Source organism: Ochotona princeps, chromosome 5 (assembly GCF_030435755.1).
Source record: "Ochotona princeps isolate mOchPri1 chromosome 5, mOchPri1.hap1, whole genome shotgun sequence".
In the NCBI taxonomy this organism is placed as follows: Eukaryota; Metazoa; Chordata; class Mammalia; order Lagomorpha; family Ochotonidae; genus Ochotona; species Ochotona princeps.
In genome coordinates, this window is record NC_080836.1 from 98,645,240 (window position 1) to 98,663,546 (window position 18,307).

The following is an 18,307-nucleotide window of genomic DNA, read 5'->3' on the forward strand; positions in this document are numbered from 1 at the left end:
TTCTTATGGGGAAAAGAAGTCTCAAACACTTGATTTTTCAAAATACGCTCAAGATGATTTGGCCAATCAATTCTTACCTTTTTCAGGGCAAAGCTGATGACTACAAGAGAGGAAGAACTGTCACTGTCCATGACCACAGTGCGTGTGTAGTAAGCAGATACCACTTGCTGCTGCCCTTTCGGCTAGGTGGCATGAGGAAAGGGGTCGCCATGGAAGGATAAGGCAGAAACACAGAAGACTTCAAAGTTTGTTCAAAATTGGTAGCTACAATAAAACCAATCCCCTTCAGTCCCACAGAGTGAATGGTTTAATGACACATGAAGAAGCCAGGCTTAGGGGGTCAGAATCTGCAAAGCCGATGCCACAGGGGCATGGCTCTGGAGGACAGCTGGGAGGAAGGGCTTGCTTGCTCTAGGGAGTCCATATAGATTCCATTCCCAGAATAGCTGGGCCCTGTACCATGCAAGCAGCCCTGCAGACGCAGAAGGAAGAGACTCAGGTTGGTGTTTTCTTTCTGCTGCTATGGCTTTTTATTTTTATTTTTTTCGTATTAACAAGTACAAATTTCCAATTTTCTTCAGTTTGATTCTTCACATAACAGTAACACATATTAATACACCTTCGTGATGGGAATTCTGTGTCTTCCTTTTTCTGTCTCTCTGCCTCTCAAATAAGTAAAAAAAGGAGGGGGGTTGTATAGCTGATACTTAAAATGAAGTTTCAATCATAATTTTAAAATTATTGCGAATTTAATAACATTAAAGAACATAAAGGTCATTTGCTACTGCACCTATCCCTTCTCCACACTCACAGAGCCGTTCTCTCATTGTCATTTTTCCACTGAGAGGCCGTAAAACGGTTCATAAAATGGAAAGGGGAATCACAGAAAAGGAAACTTCTGAAGGAAGTGGGGGATAACTTATGTTTCAACTTCAGTGTTCCTAAAGCAAATGCATTTCTCCCAGAGAATCCTCGGGAAAGCTCAAGTCTCCATGAAAGCCACTGTCATTCCCCATTCATCTTTCACCCATAGGCTTGGCAGGAGAGAGGTCGCACGGAACACAGTTTTACAGGCCACTCTGCCCAGGCAGGGCAGCTGCCTGACGGTCTGCTCAGTTTAGCAATTGGAACTGCCCGGGGTTTTTTGCTTGATAAAAACAAGCGTGCTATGGTAATTCTACTGGATTGTCCTTGAAAGGCATCCAGCTGGACCCCCAGAATGTGACCTTGTGTCGAAGGGTCTTTGCATAAGGTAAGGAATGTGATGAGGTCAACATGAACTTCAATGCAATAAAAACCTTTATCAAAGACACAAGACAGAGACCCTGTGGAAAAAGCTCACATGAAGACAAAGGCAGAGACTGGAGATGATGCTGCCCTTAGCCATGGAATGCCTCTTGAAACTAGGCGACAAGCACACCATCGGATTTTCCCTCAGATCTAACCAGAGGAATCAACCTTGCCAACATCTTAGGTAGAGCTGTCTCCCAGAACACTGGAAGCATAAATTTTTGTTGCTTTAAGCCCCTCATTTGGTGATTCTTTGCCCTAGGAAACGTATGGGGGGCATTGTCATTCAATTTGGAGAGGCCATTCCAGCAGCTTGAGCCAATGCCACAACGCCCAGGATACAGGAAGGCTGAGAGGTTCAATACCATCATCATCATCCTCTTCTCCTGAGCTTCCTCTGTCCGTCTCAAAGTTTGTACATCCACCTGTTTCTCCCCAGAGCAGACAGGAGATTGTAAAACACTTCGTAGCCACAGTGGTGGTCAGTGTCCCCATTTATCACTCTCCTGAGAGGTCCACAGTCAACAAGCTCTGCTCATATAGCCCACTCTTCCCATCAACTCTCCATGGAGCGCGAAGAGAAATAAATTTGGATAATTAAGACACAGGCATACACTGCAATGGACAAATAATTGGAGCTTCTTATTCTCTAGGAATCTGTTCTTTTTTCTCACACCACAAATATGTGTTTTGCTCTGAATCCTAAGGATGATTGAGTTGCCTTATCCCTATCCTATGCACTTATTTAAAATAGACAGATAGATATAGATAGATAGATGCTATCATAATCTCTTTTTCAAATGAGATTATTTTCCTCTTACAAATTCAAAACGTACAGGCTCAATATCTTTTTAAATTCTAAGACAGCAAGCAAAATAATGCCAGCTGATCCTGTAACTACCATATTTGTCAAGCTTTAAGATATTTAAGCAAGTATTTCACTAAGTATCACATTTATTTCCAAACCTTTCATTTTACAGTAAGTATAAACATGTGTTTGCACTGTTGCATTCTTAGCTGAACACTAACAAACGATATAAACTTTTAGGAGTTATCACAACATGTATTTTGTCTGTAAACACCTCCTGAAATAAACTCACAAAGTCTCTAAGATCCAGGCAGGCTGCAGGAAATGCTGATTGCTACCTGTTAAAGAAATTAATGTATGCAGTGTCATAGGTAACATAGGTGAGAAACTGCTTCTCAGTGAATATTTTCTACAGTCCCAAACTTGCCAAGCAAATGCACTTACAGCCCAAGAAGCTGTTAATTTTATGCTTTTTACTATAAAAGGATTTTCTCTTTGTCTTTCATCTTCGTAAGGGATAGGGTTTCGTGGTGGTGTCTGTTTCGCAGGATTGTGAGAACTACGTGAGTTAGTGCAGATACAGCGTCCGCTTTGTCTCCTTGCTTTCAGAGTGGCCTATGTTAGCTATGGAGTTTATTGATGTTGAGAGAGAGAAAGAGTTCACAGAGAACCGGAATTACCGTCAACTCTCGGCTTCCTGAAGTGAAGTCCCTTTTCCTGGAGTGATTAGTGATGTATAACTTTAGAGTAAGAGTCAGGCAAATCAAAAACAAAAGTGACTGCCAGCAAAACCTTTCTGCATTCAGGTAAATCGTGTGTGTGTGTGTGTGTGTGTGTGTGTGTGTGTGTGTCTTGAGTTGCTGCCATCCACTCTGCACTGGGAAAGAAAACCCTTGGCAGACCCATGTAGCAGTATTACACAATGAACACTGAAGAAGAGTCACCCAGAGAAACATGAGTGAGCCGATATAACTGGAAATGGATGACAGGAATGACAAACAAATCTATCAATGAACACACAGTCAAACTCCATCTCCCTGAGCTCCCGTCTCTAACAGCTGGGGAGATAAACCAATGCACTCCCCTGGGATTCACTGGTCTCATTTGACAAAGAGAATTTTGAATTTCATCAAATGAAAAATCTCATGGTTACCACTCTAAAATGACTGTGACTATTTATATATTTTCAAATGAATGTGATATTATGCCAAAAGCAACTTCGGAAGAATTACCATTCACTGTGAGAACACATCTAACCATGCTAACACAGAAACTTTTCACTTCTTTTTCAAATTATCTAATTTCTTAACAGATAATGCCTTCATGGCATTGGAATAAGGTAAAGTGAAAAAAGGTTTTCTGTAAAAGCCTTCCTTCCTCTACCTACTTCCCACTCTTCCTCCACTTCCTCTTTTTTGTTCGTGTAGTTGAAAGGCAGAGGTGCAGACACAGAGATCTTTGATCCGCTGCTTCATTCCCCAAATGTGCACAACAGCCAGAGCTGGACTGGTCCAAAGCCAGGAGCCAGGAGCTTCTTCCGGATCTTCCAGGAGCCCAGGCATTTGGGCCATCCTCTGCTGCTTTCCCAAGCACATCAGTAGGGAACTGGATCAGAAATGGAGCAGCTGACAGCAGCTTTTATGAATCAAGCCATAGTGCTGGCTTTTCCCCACATCTTAAAAAAAGTTATATTCAACAATCATCCTTTCCCTTTCTTAAGCCGCCAGAAATTATTTAGAAATTTATGTATAAAAGGCCACTTCCCTATTTTTAGATTATTTTTAAATTCCTGATAAAAAAACTTCAGCTAAACACGCTGAATTAGCCTTTCTGTTTGTTTTTTAAAAGATTTATTTATCTATCTGCTTATTTATTTATTTTGGGGAAGTCAGATTTACAGAGAGGAGAGAAGATCTTCCATCTACTGGTTCATTCCCTAAGAGGCCACAGGGCCAGAGCTGAGTCAATCCGAAGTCAGGAGCCAGGAGTTTCTTCCAGGTCTCCCATGCAGGTGCAGGGTCCCAAGGCTTTGGGCCATCCTCGTTTGCTTTCCCAGGCCACAAGCAAGGAGCTGGATGGAAGTAGAGCAGCTAGGATTAAAACAGGTGCCCATATGGGATCCTGGCACAAACAAGGTAAGGAGTTTAGCCACCAGGCTACCACACCGGGGTGAATTAGCTTATTAATGTGTTGTTGAAATCTATGTGCTAATATTTTTATTTAGCATTTTCACTTTGGTGGTCCTAGAATTCCATCTATGACTTTCTCTTTGTGCTCTCTTTATTGAACTGTGAGCTAAGCATGATTCTTGTTCCTGAAAATTCATAGAAACTTCTCCTTTGTTCTAATCCGACACAGCTTGAATAATGTCAGAGTTATCTTCTCTAGGAAGGCTTGGGAGAACTTTGTGGCACTATCTGACCCTGGTGCTTCCCCAGGCTTCACTTTCACAAACTTTTCTATTTCATTTGTAGTGTTTGGCCTGTTTTTGTTTTGTTTTATTTTGTTTTATTTTTTTGTTTTTCAAACCTTGGAGACACAAGGTCAGGTTTGGCATAGCTATTCATGAATAGTTAAATAGTTAAATATTTATCATTCATTTCACAAGTGCTTTTCTTGTTTATTTCTTAGAAGTATTCATTCCTTTTTTAATCTCTCATTTTCTAAATGTGTTTAGTACACATACATGTTGAAAATACATATTCTTCTCAAACTATGCATTGTACATGCATTCTTTTATTCCAAAATTGGTATTGTTCTGCTTATTTCATGTCATTTACTATCTTTTCCTCTGAACACTGTACTTCAACACTCATTCATGTCACTTTGCAAACATTGGGTCCATTGCTTCTCATTAGCGTGATAAGCTTCCAGGTGTGTGTCCTCTCCATTCTGTTTCTCACTCTTCTTGTGGTGATCCTAACATTCCTTCCACAGGCAGCGCTGCTGCAACCCCTACACATGCTCTGTGGAGACGCAAATGAGAATCTGGAGAACTGACTCCATTGCAAGCTTTATGGATACTTAATTGATCAACTATGCCAGACTATCCTCTGGCCAGTGGACACTTCCACCAGTATCTGTAGGGACTTCTGCTCTGCAATCCTGGGGATTGTCTAGTTTCCTAATTATGCTCTGTCCAGCAGTTTCCACTGATACATCATTGCGATTTGAATTTAGATTTTTCTTTTGATACTGGCTAGCTTTTGTGGTGTGCCATAAACTTTTCACATCTTTTGCTCACTTTCTTTATACAGTTGTTCTATTTTTGTACTTCATCTACAAGAAAGAGTTCTTATTTATGTTTCTCAGCACCACGCTCTATCCAATTGAGCTAACCGGCCACCCTATATTTTTCTCAAACCTTTTCTAATACTGCCTTAATCTCAAAATCTTGTTTATTTGTGAAGTTTATCTTTATATATCAACTTAGTCAAACCATGGATCTCAAATATGTGATCAAACATTGTTCTGGATGCTTCTCTAAGAATGGCTTGGATACACGTAACACTTAGATGGAAGACTTAGTTAAAACAAGTTTCCGTATTATGAGTGGACTTCGCCCAGTCAGTTGGGGGTCTGCCTTCCTCTAAAGAAAGAGAATTTTCTCACTAAGTCTGTGAAGGAGGTTGTAATATGTAGTCTGGAAGTTCCATGCTTAGTTTCCTTTTAAAATTGACTTCATTATTTGTAGGCCTATTTTCTTCAATGTAGAGTCTTGAATAAGTTTTTCAATTTTTTTCAAAGTCCAAATGTAATTTTGATTAGGATTACACTGTGCATAAATTTGTGTCACACAAGAGCTAAGATATCCCAACATTTTTTCTGAGCATCTTCAGGGGTCCTTATTAATATTCACATTATGAATTTTTGGTTAGGTTAATCCCTAGAAACTTTATACTTTGTTTTGCTTGCCTGGATTAGTGATCAGCAAATAAGAAAAATGTTAACACTTTCTTCGCAGTGTAATACTTTTATTCATGCTTTTTTGTTTCACTCTTTGAAGCATTGGCAATAATTTCAAGTTCTCTATTAAGCACAAGCAGTGGACATCATTGTCTTATTTCTGATATTAAAGAAAATGCACTTAATGTTTGTCTTAAGATGTACAAAGAGAACTTTCCACACGTTAGCAAGTTATTGTGAAAACAACAGTCCTCCATAATCAGAAAGGCATTTCTTCACATTTAAAAAAGTTATGTACTTAAAATGTTGTTGAGATCATTTCGTGTCATTTTATGTGCCAATAGTTCCTACCTTTTCATTCCTGAGTGTTTTTCCATTGGACAGTTTCTTCAGTTATTCGCCTGTTAACGTTCTTCCAATTCTGCTCATTGGTCTACTCCCGTAAGTCTTCGTGCTCAGGAGGAGGAAATGTGCGTCTTTGTCCTACGAGAAGCACTGTGTATACCTCCAGTGTCATGAGGACTAAGGAAGGCAGTTGGGAAACTTGAGACTGTTAAGCTTGGAGATAGGAAGACTTGGAGCTAATCCCAGAGTCCCAGAGCAAGAGACAGCAAGGACCAGAAGCACAGAGTAGGTGCACAGCAGGGGAGCAGCAGAGCCAGTGTGTCCCCTGAAGACACAGTGAAGCCAGGGCAGGGCCTTTGCAGCAGGCATATGTCCTATGTGGCTCAGAGGGGGCATTCAGTCATTAAAACTGAAATTGAAGTGTCACATGGTCGAGCCAATGCCCAGGCTGGACTCTACGTCTGAGATGAATGTGACTCAAGCAGAAAGTACATTGATGTGCATGCACATACACGCATGTAAGCACATACACACACATGCTTGTGCGATTTGTCTATTTGAAAAGCAAGAGAAGGAAAAAGAGAGACAGACCCTTTCATCCATTGGTTCAAACTCTAAGCAGTCATAAAGGTCAAGGCTAAGCCAGACCCAAACCAGAATCCTGGAGTTTGATCCCATGTGGGAGCAGCAGCCCAATCACTCAGGCCATCCTGGGCTGCCCGCCCAGATGCCTACCAGGGAGCTGGAATGGAGGAAGAGCAGCCAGGACACGAACTGGCTCCGCAGGGAATGCTGACATCCCAGGCAGCTGCGTGAACAGTCTGCTCCACAAGGGACATATTTTAAGGCAAATAATGAACTGTTTCCTCAGGACTTCTGTACCGGACACAGGTGTGTACCCTTGTCTTTAAACAAGGAGTTAGAGAACTGAGCCGAGGAAGAAAATGCCTGCTACTTTAACCTTGCTCTGAACAGAATTTAAATTCATCCTGTCTTTCTGTCTCCTGCTATACACATAAACACATACATACGCATGCACTCACACCTTCGTGCACACAGCACCACGTGCACACACACACACACACACACACACACACACACACACACACACCACCCCTCGACAAAAGCCTCCAATGTCCTCCCTCCACGTGTCCTGGGATTTCTATCTCTAACTGCCGAAGTTCCGCCAACAGCCCACAAACTCACGGAATGAGAACAACCAAAGAGCTCATCACCAGAACAACCAAATCAGCTCCTCACCAGCCCTCTCCTGCTGCCTCACTCCTCCCTGGACTTCCCGCAAAGCTTTATCTCTCTCTCTCTCCGAGCTAATCTTTCTGTCTCTTCTTACAGTTGTTTACGTGTATGGGACATTTTGCTGCAGTGGAAAAAGGCTGCTGGCTCGAGAGGCAGACCCGTCTGAGGATGGATCCCAGGTCCATCCCTCGCTAGGTGGGTGGCCTTGGGAAAATAACAACTCTTGGGAGCCTCCATTTTTTGTTTTGGCAAAATACAAAATTATACTCTCTCTCCCTCTCTCCCTCTCTTTCTCTCATAATTATTTTGAGGGTTGGAGATACTGTGGAAAAAACTTAGTGCTTGCTGAAACACTTCCAGGGGAAAAGCCAGTCATTAGTGCTGCTATCTGCATTGGTGATGTTCTTTTTGATATTTCTAATGTCTTCATTTCACCGTTCAGTCAAAAGAAAGTTACTGAGGACAACCTATGCATGAGATCACAGGGAAATAAAAAAAGAGAGACAAGAGAGTTTGAGGGGTGAAAGAAGAAAATCAGCAAATATATCAGAAATGTTTTCAGATGAAGATAGGGCAGCGAAGGAGCTAAAACAAGACATGCAATCAAGGGTGCTGGAACAAAGTGAGGTCATAAAGACCTCTCTGGGAGAAGAGCATTGGGCTGAGAGCAGGCTGCCAGGGAAGCACATGGGAGGCATCATGCTGGAGCCTTCATGCCCTCCAGGCTCCCGCGGACCCTGGTGAAGGTCTTGGAGCTTGTTCCCAGGGTGACAGGGAACACCTTGAAGGCGTGGTTTGCTGGGCTGCACCTGGTGTTACGTCTTGCCTCCTGCCAGACAGTTTTGTGACCAATAGAGGGAGGGAAGGAAGGGAGAGTATCGGAGAGCAAGAGTGGAGGGAGGGCTAGAATGCCACAGTACACATCCAGACAGACAAATGAGATGGCTCTCCCTTGTCAAGGCTCAAGTTCAGAGCGAGGCTGGCTTTGGTAGGTGGATAAGATTTTCATTCTCCTAGGCACATTTGGAGTCACACTGATCTCTTTTCTCGAGTGGTCCCAGATGGTGATGGGAGCTGGGGAGCTGGGAGGTCTTGCGGAAAAACAAGTCATTGCTGTCTCTGGCACTCGTCACTGGCAGTTCTGTCTCTCAGGTCACAGATAACAACCATCAGATGGTCATACTGTGAAGCAATAAGCTTTCCCCAAATGAGGAGGCAGGCCAAGCTTCAGAGAAGCTGCAGGCTGGACAAAATTTACAAGCCTGAAAGGAATTAAAAGTTCATGTGCAACTGAACAAATCACCTCTGGGAAATGCAAGGGGTTAAACTTAAGCACACAGTGTTCCTGACACCCTTGAGCACTCAAGCAGCAGGATAATCACACAACTCTGGTAGAGGGGAAGAGGAAGCGAGGAGGGAAGCAAGTTGGAGTTCCCAGATGAGCACCAGAAGCAATGCTGCAAGAGCTCACCTTAGCCAAGCCCAGAAATGGAAGGCAAGACAAGTGAAAGGCAATTGGAGAAGGTGAGAAAGCAGATAGGAAGGAGGCACGGCAGCCCAGGCGTTTTCGGTCCAGCTGGCTCCTGTATCTGCAGGAGGGCAGTCCCTCACGCAGGTAGCAGAACTCAGCCAGGCAGAATGCCCTCTTCTTTCCTTTATCAGTGCCACAGCGGAGGCAACCTAGATGGCAAATGCAGGCAAGACAACTGCGTATTTTAAAATGTTTTTTCTTTTGAAAGAGTGGTCTTGGATATAAAAAGAATATAACTCAAGCCTGGCTAAGTTCAGTGGGCCAATGGACCAGCAGTCTCTCTCTCTCTCTCTCTCTCTCTCTCTCTCTCTCTCTCTCTCTCTCACAGATGACCATCTCAGAATGCAAGTGGTTCAGACCAAAGGAGCAGCCATTGGAGGAGCCATAGTGTGAGAACACGAGCCTAGGGCAGCAAAGATGATCCAGCTGAGGTCACAAGCCTGGATCGGCTGGCAGGTGTAGTCATCCCTTGTGTCGGGGAAGCAAGGCAGTAGCCGGATTGGGCGGAAGAAGCTTTTTTTGCAGGATCCAGTTTCCTTTTGGGGGCCAGCTTTGTGTTCAGGAGGCTGTAGGGGCACATCTCTGAGAATGTCTTGAAGCCAGAATGTCAGCAGCAGGCTTGCCTGAGTTTCCTTTGGCATAGGCCCTTCGGATTGCAAAGAAAGGAGGAGGACTCTGAGACAGGAATCACTGCTGCCTCTGTGTCATTTTAAATTTCACAGTTACAAAAGGTAGAGCAAACTGTTTTTGGCAAGAAGGAAGAGATTTTGTCCAAGTTATAAAAGCTGTTTAGAATTAAAATTATTATACAATGTAGTGGGTGCCAAAAATAGACGGAGAAGTAGTCCAAGTGTTTTTGCCTGTTTCATGAGTGCTGTTCCCATTCACCCAATCTCTATAAAGGCGCATCGTTCCCATGATACAGACGGGACAATTACAGCTCTGAGAAGTTAAGCAATTCTCCCATGGTCTCTCAGCCAGTGAATTGAGCTTCCAGGTTGGCTTGCCTAATTGTCTAATTCCAGTGCCAGAAAGCCCTTTTCTAGAATAATTCATCTATTCACGACCAATATAAAAACTAAATGGTAGAGTTCAATTTCACGATCATCTCTGAGTGAAAGCCTCTGATATTGATTATATTTTCATTGGAGCCTCAGTATTTTTTAGAACATGCACACAACCGACAGTCCTCTTACTGCAGTGTTGTTTCTTCAAAAAAAAAAACATATTTTGAGTTTATAATCTCCAAAGAGCAACCCACTTCTTACATTTTTTTGGCTTCAGGTTGCTTTGTGTCACTAAGATCAATTCCGTGGCTAGAGACACAAAAGATTAAAAATAGATTTCTCATTAATAGCAACAAGTAGGACTTGCTAGTCAGCCAAAAGGAAATTCTTTAGTTCTTTTCCTACATTTCCTGATTTAGTTGTTTCTCTGCCAATATAATTAAGCAAGGTTCATCTTGGAGTAGGTGGAAGACAACTTTACGCACTGGTGGAATAGCCGGTCATCTACAAAGGATGACCTTCGATCTGTGAGAAGACATGAGAGCAGCAGCCATGCGGGGATCCTTAACCCCACTCCGCCCCAAAAAACAGAGAAAAAAAATTTATGAATCCATCCAGAATTTAAAACTATTGAGAAATCTAGAAAGAAAGCTTTTCACTGTTTAAACATATGAATTTTGTGCCAATTTTAAAGTTTTATTTTTAATTGCATTTGACAGTATGTCAAAAAGTTGGTAGAAATGAAATTTAAAAGGTGAGTTGACTTCTATACAACATTTTCAACATCCAAGCTTAGTGTTTCTGCAGGATTCGTTTCCTATGAAGCTGCTGAAGGTCCCTCAGTTTAGGAAAAGCAATCGGTTAGCCGTAACCCTTCTCAAGGCTCAGGGCATATACAGTGCTCCATGTGCCCACATTCACAGTAACACAATTCAACCATTAACAGTCAGCTTCCTTTTGCTAAGGGTAGGTTTTTCTTTTTAAGCAAGTGTCTTGGCAGCTAATGCATTACAATAATATAATTTCAAATATCTCCTGGAGAAACTGTTAATTTGGATGTGTATTCTCCATTTCAGAAAGAACCTAGCTCCCCTGGAGGTACTTACCAGGCAAGCGTGCCCAACCTCAATCAACCTGTAGCATGAAGAGAGAAGTATAGACAAACTTGACTGACGTAACAATTTTTCGCAAGGTCTATTCCTAATCCATTTTTAAAAAGATTGATTCAGTTATTTATAAGTCTGAGTTACAAGGAGGGAGACCCAGAGAAAGAGAGATTTTCCATTGGCTGTTTAACTCTCCAGATCGCCACATCAGCGAGCACTGGGCAAGGCTAAAGCAAGAAGCTAGAAATTCCTCCAGTTGAACCACATGAGTAGCAGAGGTCCATGCACCCAGGCCATCGTCCAGTGCTTTTCCCAAGCCATTATCAGGGAACTGGACTAGAAGTGGAGCAGCCTGGACATGAACTCACATCCACATGGGATGCCAGCATTGCCAGCAATAATTCTGTGCCACAGTGCCTGCCCCACATAATCAAGAAAATGTTGTCATGAAAAGCAAAGTGTTGTGATATTATGAAACCACTTCTCTGCAATCTGGAACCTTTAGTGAACCCCCTTGATGTTGCAATCCTTGCTTCCCAGGAATAAAAACTGCCCATAGCCACACCCATTAACATCATTGCAATTGGTTTAAGAGCATTGAAAAATTTCTGAAGTCCAAGTTAAGACACATTAACCCTTCTATTTGGTAAACTAGGAGGTGGTGGGCCAGAGAGAAGTGCTTTGCTCCAAGTCACACAGACAGCGGCAAAACAAAGATGAGAACTAAAGTTTTCACACGGTCATTAAACGAAATAGCCTCCCATCAGATCCCCATCTGTCAAACAGTTCAGCAAACAGAAATAAGAGTAGTACTCTATTCAGGAAGAAGTTTGTTTAGCTCAGCCAAACTTACTTTATTTTTCAGCAGATGAAGTAAGCCAGATTCACAAAATTTTTCCACATACAAGGCATGGGACTCTGCGTGCTAGAACTGATGTGTGGTGCAGATGAAAGGGCTATGCAAAATGAAATGATTAGTGTAGATTTAAACCAGAAACATGCTGCTGATATAAAAAAGTTTGGCATACCTTGGATATATCATTAACATTACCTCCTTGAATTGTGTGTTTGTGTGAGGGTGTGTGTGTGTATTGTATATATGTAGACTGGGGGAGGTACATGGGGATTATATATGTAAGGTGGTAAGTGTATGGGAAAGATTGGACACTTAGATGTGGTGAAGTAGGGGTGTGTGTGTGTGTGTGTGTGTGTGTGTGTGTGTGTGTGTGTTAGGATGGCTTTTGTCCTTTGTGTAAAGCAAATGGGATGTTACATTTACCTTGGGGGATGGCTACAGGGGGCAACAACACTTCATTAAGAATTGTATGCCAGAGCTGGCATCATGATCCAACAGATTAAGCCACTGACTGCAATGCCAGCACTCCCTATGGATACTGGTTCAGATCCTGGCTCTTCTACTTCCAAATCCTTGCTAATGCGTCTGGGAAAGCATTAGAAGGTGCCCCCACGTCCTTGGGACCCTGCACCTACATGGGGGATCCTGATGAAGCTCCTGGCTCCTAGCTTCAGCCTGTCCCTGTCCTGGACATTGCAGCCATTTGGGAAATAAATCAGTGGATGGAAGTCTGTCTCTCCAGCTGCATCTCTCTGTAACTGCCTTTCAAATAAAGAAAAAATCTTTTGCAAAATTAGAATGAAGTGCTAAGAGGTTAACACACTTATATTCTGAGTTAGCTAGGATTCTGCAAAACATGAGTTGAGCGGGTGCTTAACCTAGCAATCAAGATACCTGCATCCCACATTCAATGGCCCGCATTCAGTTCTGGGCTCCTGCTGCTCATACCAGGTTCCTGTTAGTGCAGATTCTTGGAGACAGCAGCAACAGATTAAATAGTTGGGGTCTGCCACCCACAGAGCAGACGTGGATGGAGTTCCAGCTTCCAGCCACAGCCTGAGCTGTAACAGAGATAGCCCCAGCTGTTGCAGGCATTTTGGAGGGTGGATCAGCAGATGGCAGTTCTCTCTGTCATCTCTGCATCCCAAATAAGTGAAGGGAGGGAGGGAAGGAGGGAGGGAGGGAGGGAGGGAGAGAGGGAGAGAGGGAGGGGGAGAGAGAGAGAGAGAGAGAGAGAGAGAGAGAGAGAGAGAGAGAATGTGTGTGTGTGTGTAGAAATGCTCAGGCCTGGTGCATTGACTCAATGACTTAATCCTCATCTTGCAAGACCCAGAATCTCATACAGGTGCCAGTTCATGTCCTGGCTACTCCATTTCCCATCCAGCTCCCTGCTTATGGCCTTGGAAAGCAGTCGAGGACGGCCCAAAGCCTTGGAATCCTGAACTTGAAAGGGAGACCTAAAAGAAGCTCCTGGCATAGGATTGGCTCACCTCTGGCCCTTAAAGCCATTTGGGAGTGAACCAGCTTATGGAAAATCTTTCTCTCTGTCTCTCCATCTTTTTGTAAAATCTTATCTGCCTATTCAATAAAAATAAGCAAAAATTTACTTTAAAACTGCTCTGTAGAAGAAATCTGGACCTAAGTAGAAAAAGGGAAGGGGCAGGGGCAGGTTGTCTCTGAAAAATACTGACACCCAATCAGTATACACCACATGGCACTTTCTGACCACCTGGTGGCATAAACACATCTGTGTTTCAGAGATATAGTTTCTACATCTTTTTATTATTAATGGAAATGATTTATAATCCCACTTACCAACTGGATGATCATGGACAAGTTCACTTCTAGAGCTAAGGTTTTCATTAAGTAAAAAGGATGATACTGTCTATATCTTTTAGCTACATACAGGCTATGTGGAGACCACATGACCTGGATCCATGACCGGAGTCAGGATCTTGGGGGTGGGGGAGGGGAGACAGTAGGGGCTTGGCTATCCATGAAAACATGTAGTTGCATCAGATGATCAATGAAGGCTCCCACTCAGCAATCAGATTTGATTGTATGATGATTCTGACTTCCTTCCAAGTCCACTGTGAATGCCTCTGCCCTCCTACCTCTGCTTTTTCTCCTCCTCTTACCTTTTGCTTCTTTTTGTTGTTTTCTTCTGTGCGACACCCATCTTTTCTCTTTCCATTGCCTATCCAAGGGGGACTTCAGCATCCCTCCAGGTCATGATTTCTCAACTCTTGTGCAGCAATTTCTTCCACTGCAGGACGGGCTCACCAATAAATTGATGGGGAGAGTATATTAACACACTTTTTGGAATCTGCTTTGATCAATCTAGTATTAAATGATTTAAAAATGAAGTTATGTGGCTGGCATTGTGGTCCAGTGTATTTAGTACACGCTTACAGTGTTGGCATTCCATATCAGAGTGACAGTTATAGTTATGGCTTTTCCCCCTCCAACCCAGCTTCCCACTAATGTGCTGGGAAACCAGTGAAAAATGGCTCAAATACCTGTGTCTCTGCTATGTATGGCGGAGGCCAAGATGGAGATCTTGACTCCAGCGTTATGTTATGGCCATGTAAGAAGCAAACCAACCTTTTACATAAACAAAATATTTTAAAACAGCAAAGTAAATAAAATAAAACCATTCTCTATTAATCATGTAGTCCAGACAAGTTGAAATCTGAGACCACTTTCTGAATTAATATGGGGATAGAGAGTGAGAAGGACTTTGCTTTATGTCATATCTCACATATAGGACATAGTATTTTCTTAATGAAATTAACTTTTTTATTTAATGAGTTAATTTAGAATTATGTGTCATTTTTTTAAATACAATGATGCTATTTTATCTTTGCTCATCTTCAATCTTAGCAATACAGCTAAGCAGAAGTAAACAAGAGGTCCTCTTGTTTGCAACACCAGGACCTGCTAGGAAGTTCTTTGGACTCGCTGGAGGAAATGGAACATCCCTGTTCCAAAAATGCAACCCTTAAACAAAATAAATTTTTTAAAAAAGGCAATCCTTAACTGATTTCTATTTTTACATTTTGTTTGGGTTTTTAATCTAGAAAAATGGAGATGTCAAAAGCTATAATCCTTGCTTGAAGCTCACTTATCTCACTGTAGAACAGTAATTTCATGTTTGTGCATAGAATCATGGTAAACAAGTCCTCTTAGCATTTCAGTAATAAACTAGGCAAGGACTAAGGGAGGATCGCAATTCCATCAACAGCACCCTCACCCTGCCTCAGAGCTCCAGGATCCAGCAGGATCAATTTGACAGCAGGTCCTGGAGATTTCAGAACCCCAAGCTGAGGTCCTTGACCTTGGATACTAGTTCTGCCCCTTCAAACATCTAGTGCAGGGGCCAGCAAGCAGAGTGCTTGTCACAATCGGTTGTGCTATTACAGGGCTGTTGCAGGTAATGTGTAATGACTGTGCACATGTATTCAGAAAAACAGGTATGATTTGTAGACCATGTGTGGTGAGGTTAATGGCAGGGTTCACTGAGATTCTTATCTAACTCCTTTGTCCATTGCATATTTTACTGTTTTCTTTCTCATTATAAAGAGATGTAATCATTATGAGCGCTCAAAGAGACATAGAAAAGAAGTATCCTTACAAAGCCATCACACACAGCACTTCTTCATATTTTTGCTCACAGCCTTCCACAGACACACTCATATAATAGAATTAGATTAACATTGTGCTAGTGTTTACTTATAAAATTTACTAATACTCTTAATTTCATGCTATTTCTTACATGACTAAATTTTACTAGTTTCTACTTTTTGCACTAGCCTTGTTTGTCTTTTTCAGGAACACCGAAGAACTCCAACTAAAAATTTTTTTTTCTCATACATTTACAGTGATTGAAATTTGTAGCTTTGACAATCAGTAATTGCAAAAACATGGAAGCAGCCAAAATGCCCATCAGCAGAGGATTGGATAAGAAAGCTATGGTTCATCTACTCCATGGAATACTACTCAGCTATTAAAAAAAATCAAAATGCAGTTCTTTGTGGCCAAATGGGCCAAACTGGAAACCATAATGCTAAGGGAAATGAGCCAATCCCAAAAGGTTAAATACCACATGTTTGCCTTAATTTAAGATGATATGATGTTATGTATAACATGTTATGTTATGTATGTTATATGTTGTGTATAAACTAAAATTGAAATGTCAATGAGGTGGTCACAGAAGGTGGTTAAGAACTCGCATTTATTTTTAACATATTGGTTACTCATTACTATGTCAATTAATTCCATAATGATGTAAATTTTTGCTGATGGTATGTTGGAGCTTTTAATTGATCGGGATGATACTCTGTTGGCTCTGCCTTCAGACCAGAGAGGGTCTTCCTAAGAAGCCGTTGAACTTGACTGGGCAATAAGATGCTGGACTCTATGTTTGGTATATGCTTGCAATGGGGGAATCTCAACTGAACTTGAACTGTGGTTATGCAACAAGGTGGAGAAATCCACCGTGGTGGGAGGGTTTGGGGAGGGTTGGGGAGAATCCAAGTACCTATGAAACTGTGTCACATAATACAATGTAATTAATGAATAAAAAAACATAAAAATAAAAAAAAAGAAATTTGTAGCTTTGAAACAATTTAGAGAGGAAAACAGGATATTGCCTAATGAACTTTCCAGTAGCATGTTTCTGCAAGATCAAGGTATAAAATATTATTCTGAAGAGAAGGAAACTGTATGGAGAGAGAGAGAGAGAGAGAGAGTGTTAGGAAACCAATCTATTTTTAATTGAGTTTTCTGCAATCCAGCACCATATAGCAGAAGGTCTACAAATACCCGCAATCCATGTTAGAGCATCGGTTCGAGTCCTAGCTATTCCACTTCTAATCCAGCGCCCTAATATGCCTAGGAAGACAGTGAAGCATGGCTGAAGTGCTTGGGTCCTTGCTGCCACAGAGCAGATGTAGAAGGAGTCCCAGCTTCACTGTGACCCTGCCCTCACAGCTGCAGACATTTGGGGGGTGAATCAGTGATGCAAGATCTCTTTCTCTTGCTCTTGTTCTCTCCCCTTCCTTGTTACTCCATTTCTCTAATAGATAAGTCTTTTAAAACTTGACTTTTCTGCAGTTCTTCATTACATCTCCATTGTTACCAGCCCTTCAGGAAAGCCTGACACAAGCAGTCTCCAGCGTGAGCTTTGAGAAGCATGGGGTGAGTGTGAAAGAGGGCATTCCTGTCCTGTGGTGGCCCTCCACCCCTCACCCGCTGATGAGGGTCACTCCCCAGCCTCCCCTCCAGCCCATCGCTCCAAACACCAGCTGTGGCAATTGTTCTATCAGTAATCCTAGCAGAGACCATTAGAAAGTGTGATTTTAAAGAGCTCTAAGAAGAAATAGCAAAACCCAGTGTTCAAAATGTGGTTGTTTATGTTTTATACCTTTTAGTTTGAACTTACTGTCCTTATGTATTCTGAAGTTAAAGCCAGACATTTCCATTCTGATACTGATGCAGAGAAGTGGTATTGTGTTTGAGAAAAAACAACTGGAAACTAGATCATGACTCTTGACATAAAGAATGTAAACAAACGGAGTAAGACACTGATACCTCGTAGGGCTAATGCATAACTTGGACAGAGCTTTACCTTTGAACTTTGCTTTGCAAAATCATGACATGTAGGAGCTGCAGTGACAGTGTTTTTAATGTATTGAAAATAACATTTTTAAGTATTTGGAAATCAGACTCTGATGTCAGGAGAACTTGCTTTGCCATCAACCTTGGTGTGAGCAATTGATCTCATTCCTTAGCCTGTGACCTCAGATGCACCCTTATCTACCTCTCAGTTGATGAAATAACACATTGATTGATGTACGTCCTATGGGTTAACCTAAAATAAATGCAGAATAAATGTGGTCACTGTTTACAATGGACTCTAGTGGTGTCATGACAGATTCTCCATGGCTATAAATCCTTAAAGACCATTTATTGATGACATTTTGTATGCTATTGCTTGGTCCTGTATATGTGTAAAGATAATAAGGCAATTATGCTTACAATTACACCATTAATTCATTCCAACTTGATTTTCCTCGAATACTCATTAGTGGTAGATCTGTGTAATCTCAATAAATGCTTCAGTCACGTTTGCTTTGCAATTTCAGTAGGAAAAGAAAAATCAGTTTTTTTTTGTTAAACGTATACATGGAGAAAGCTAAT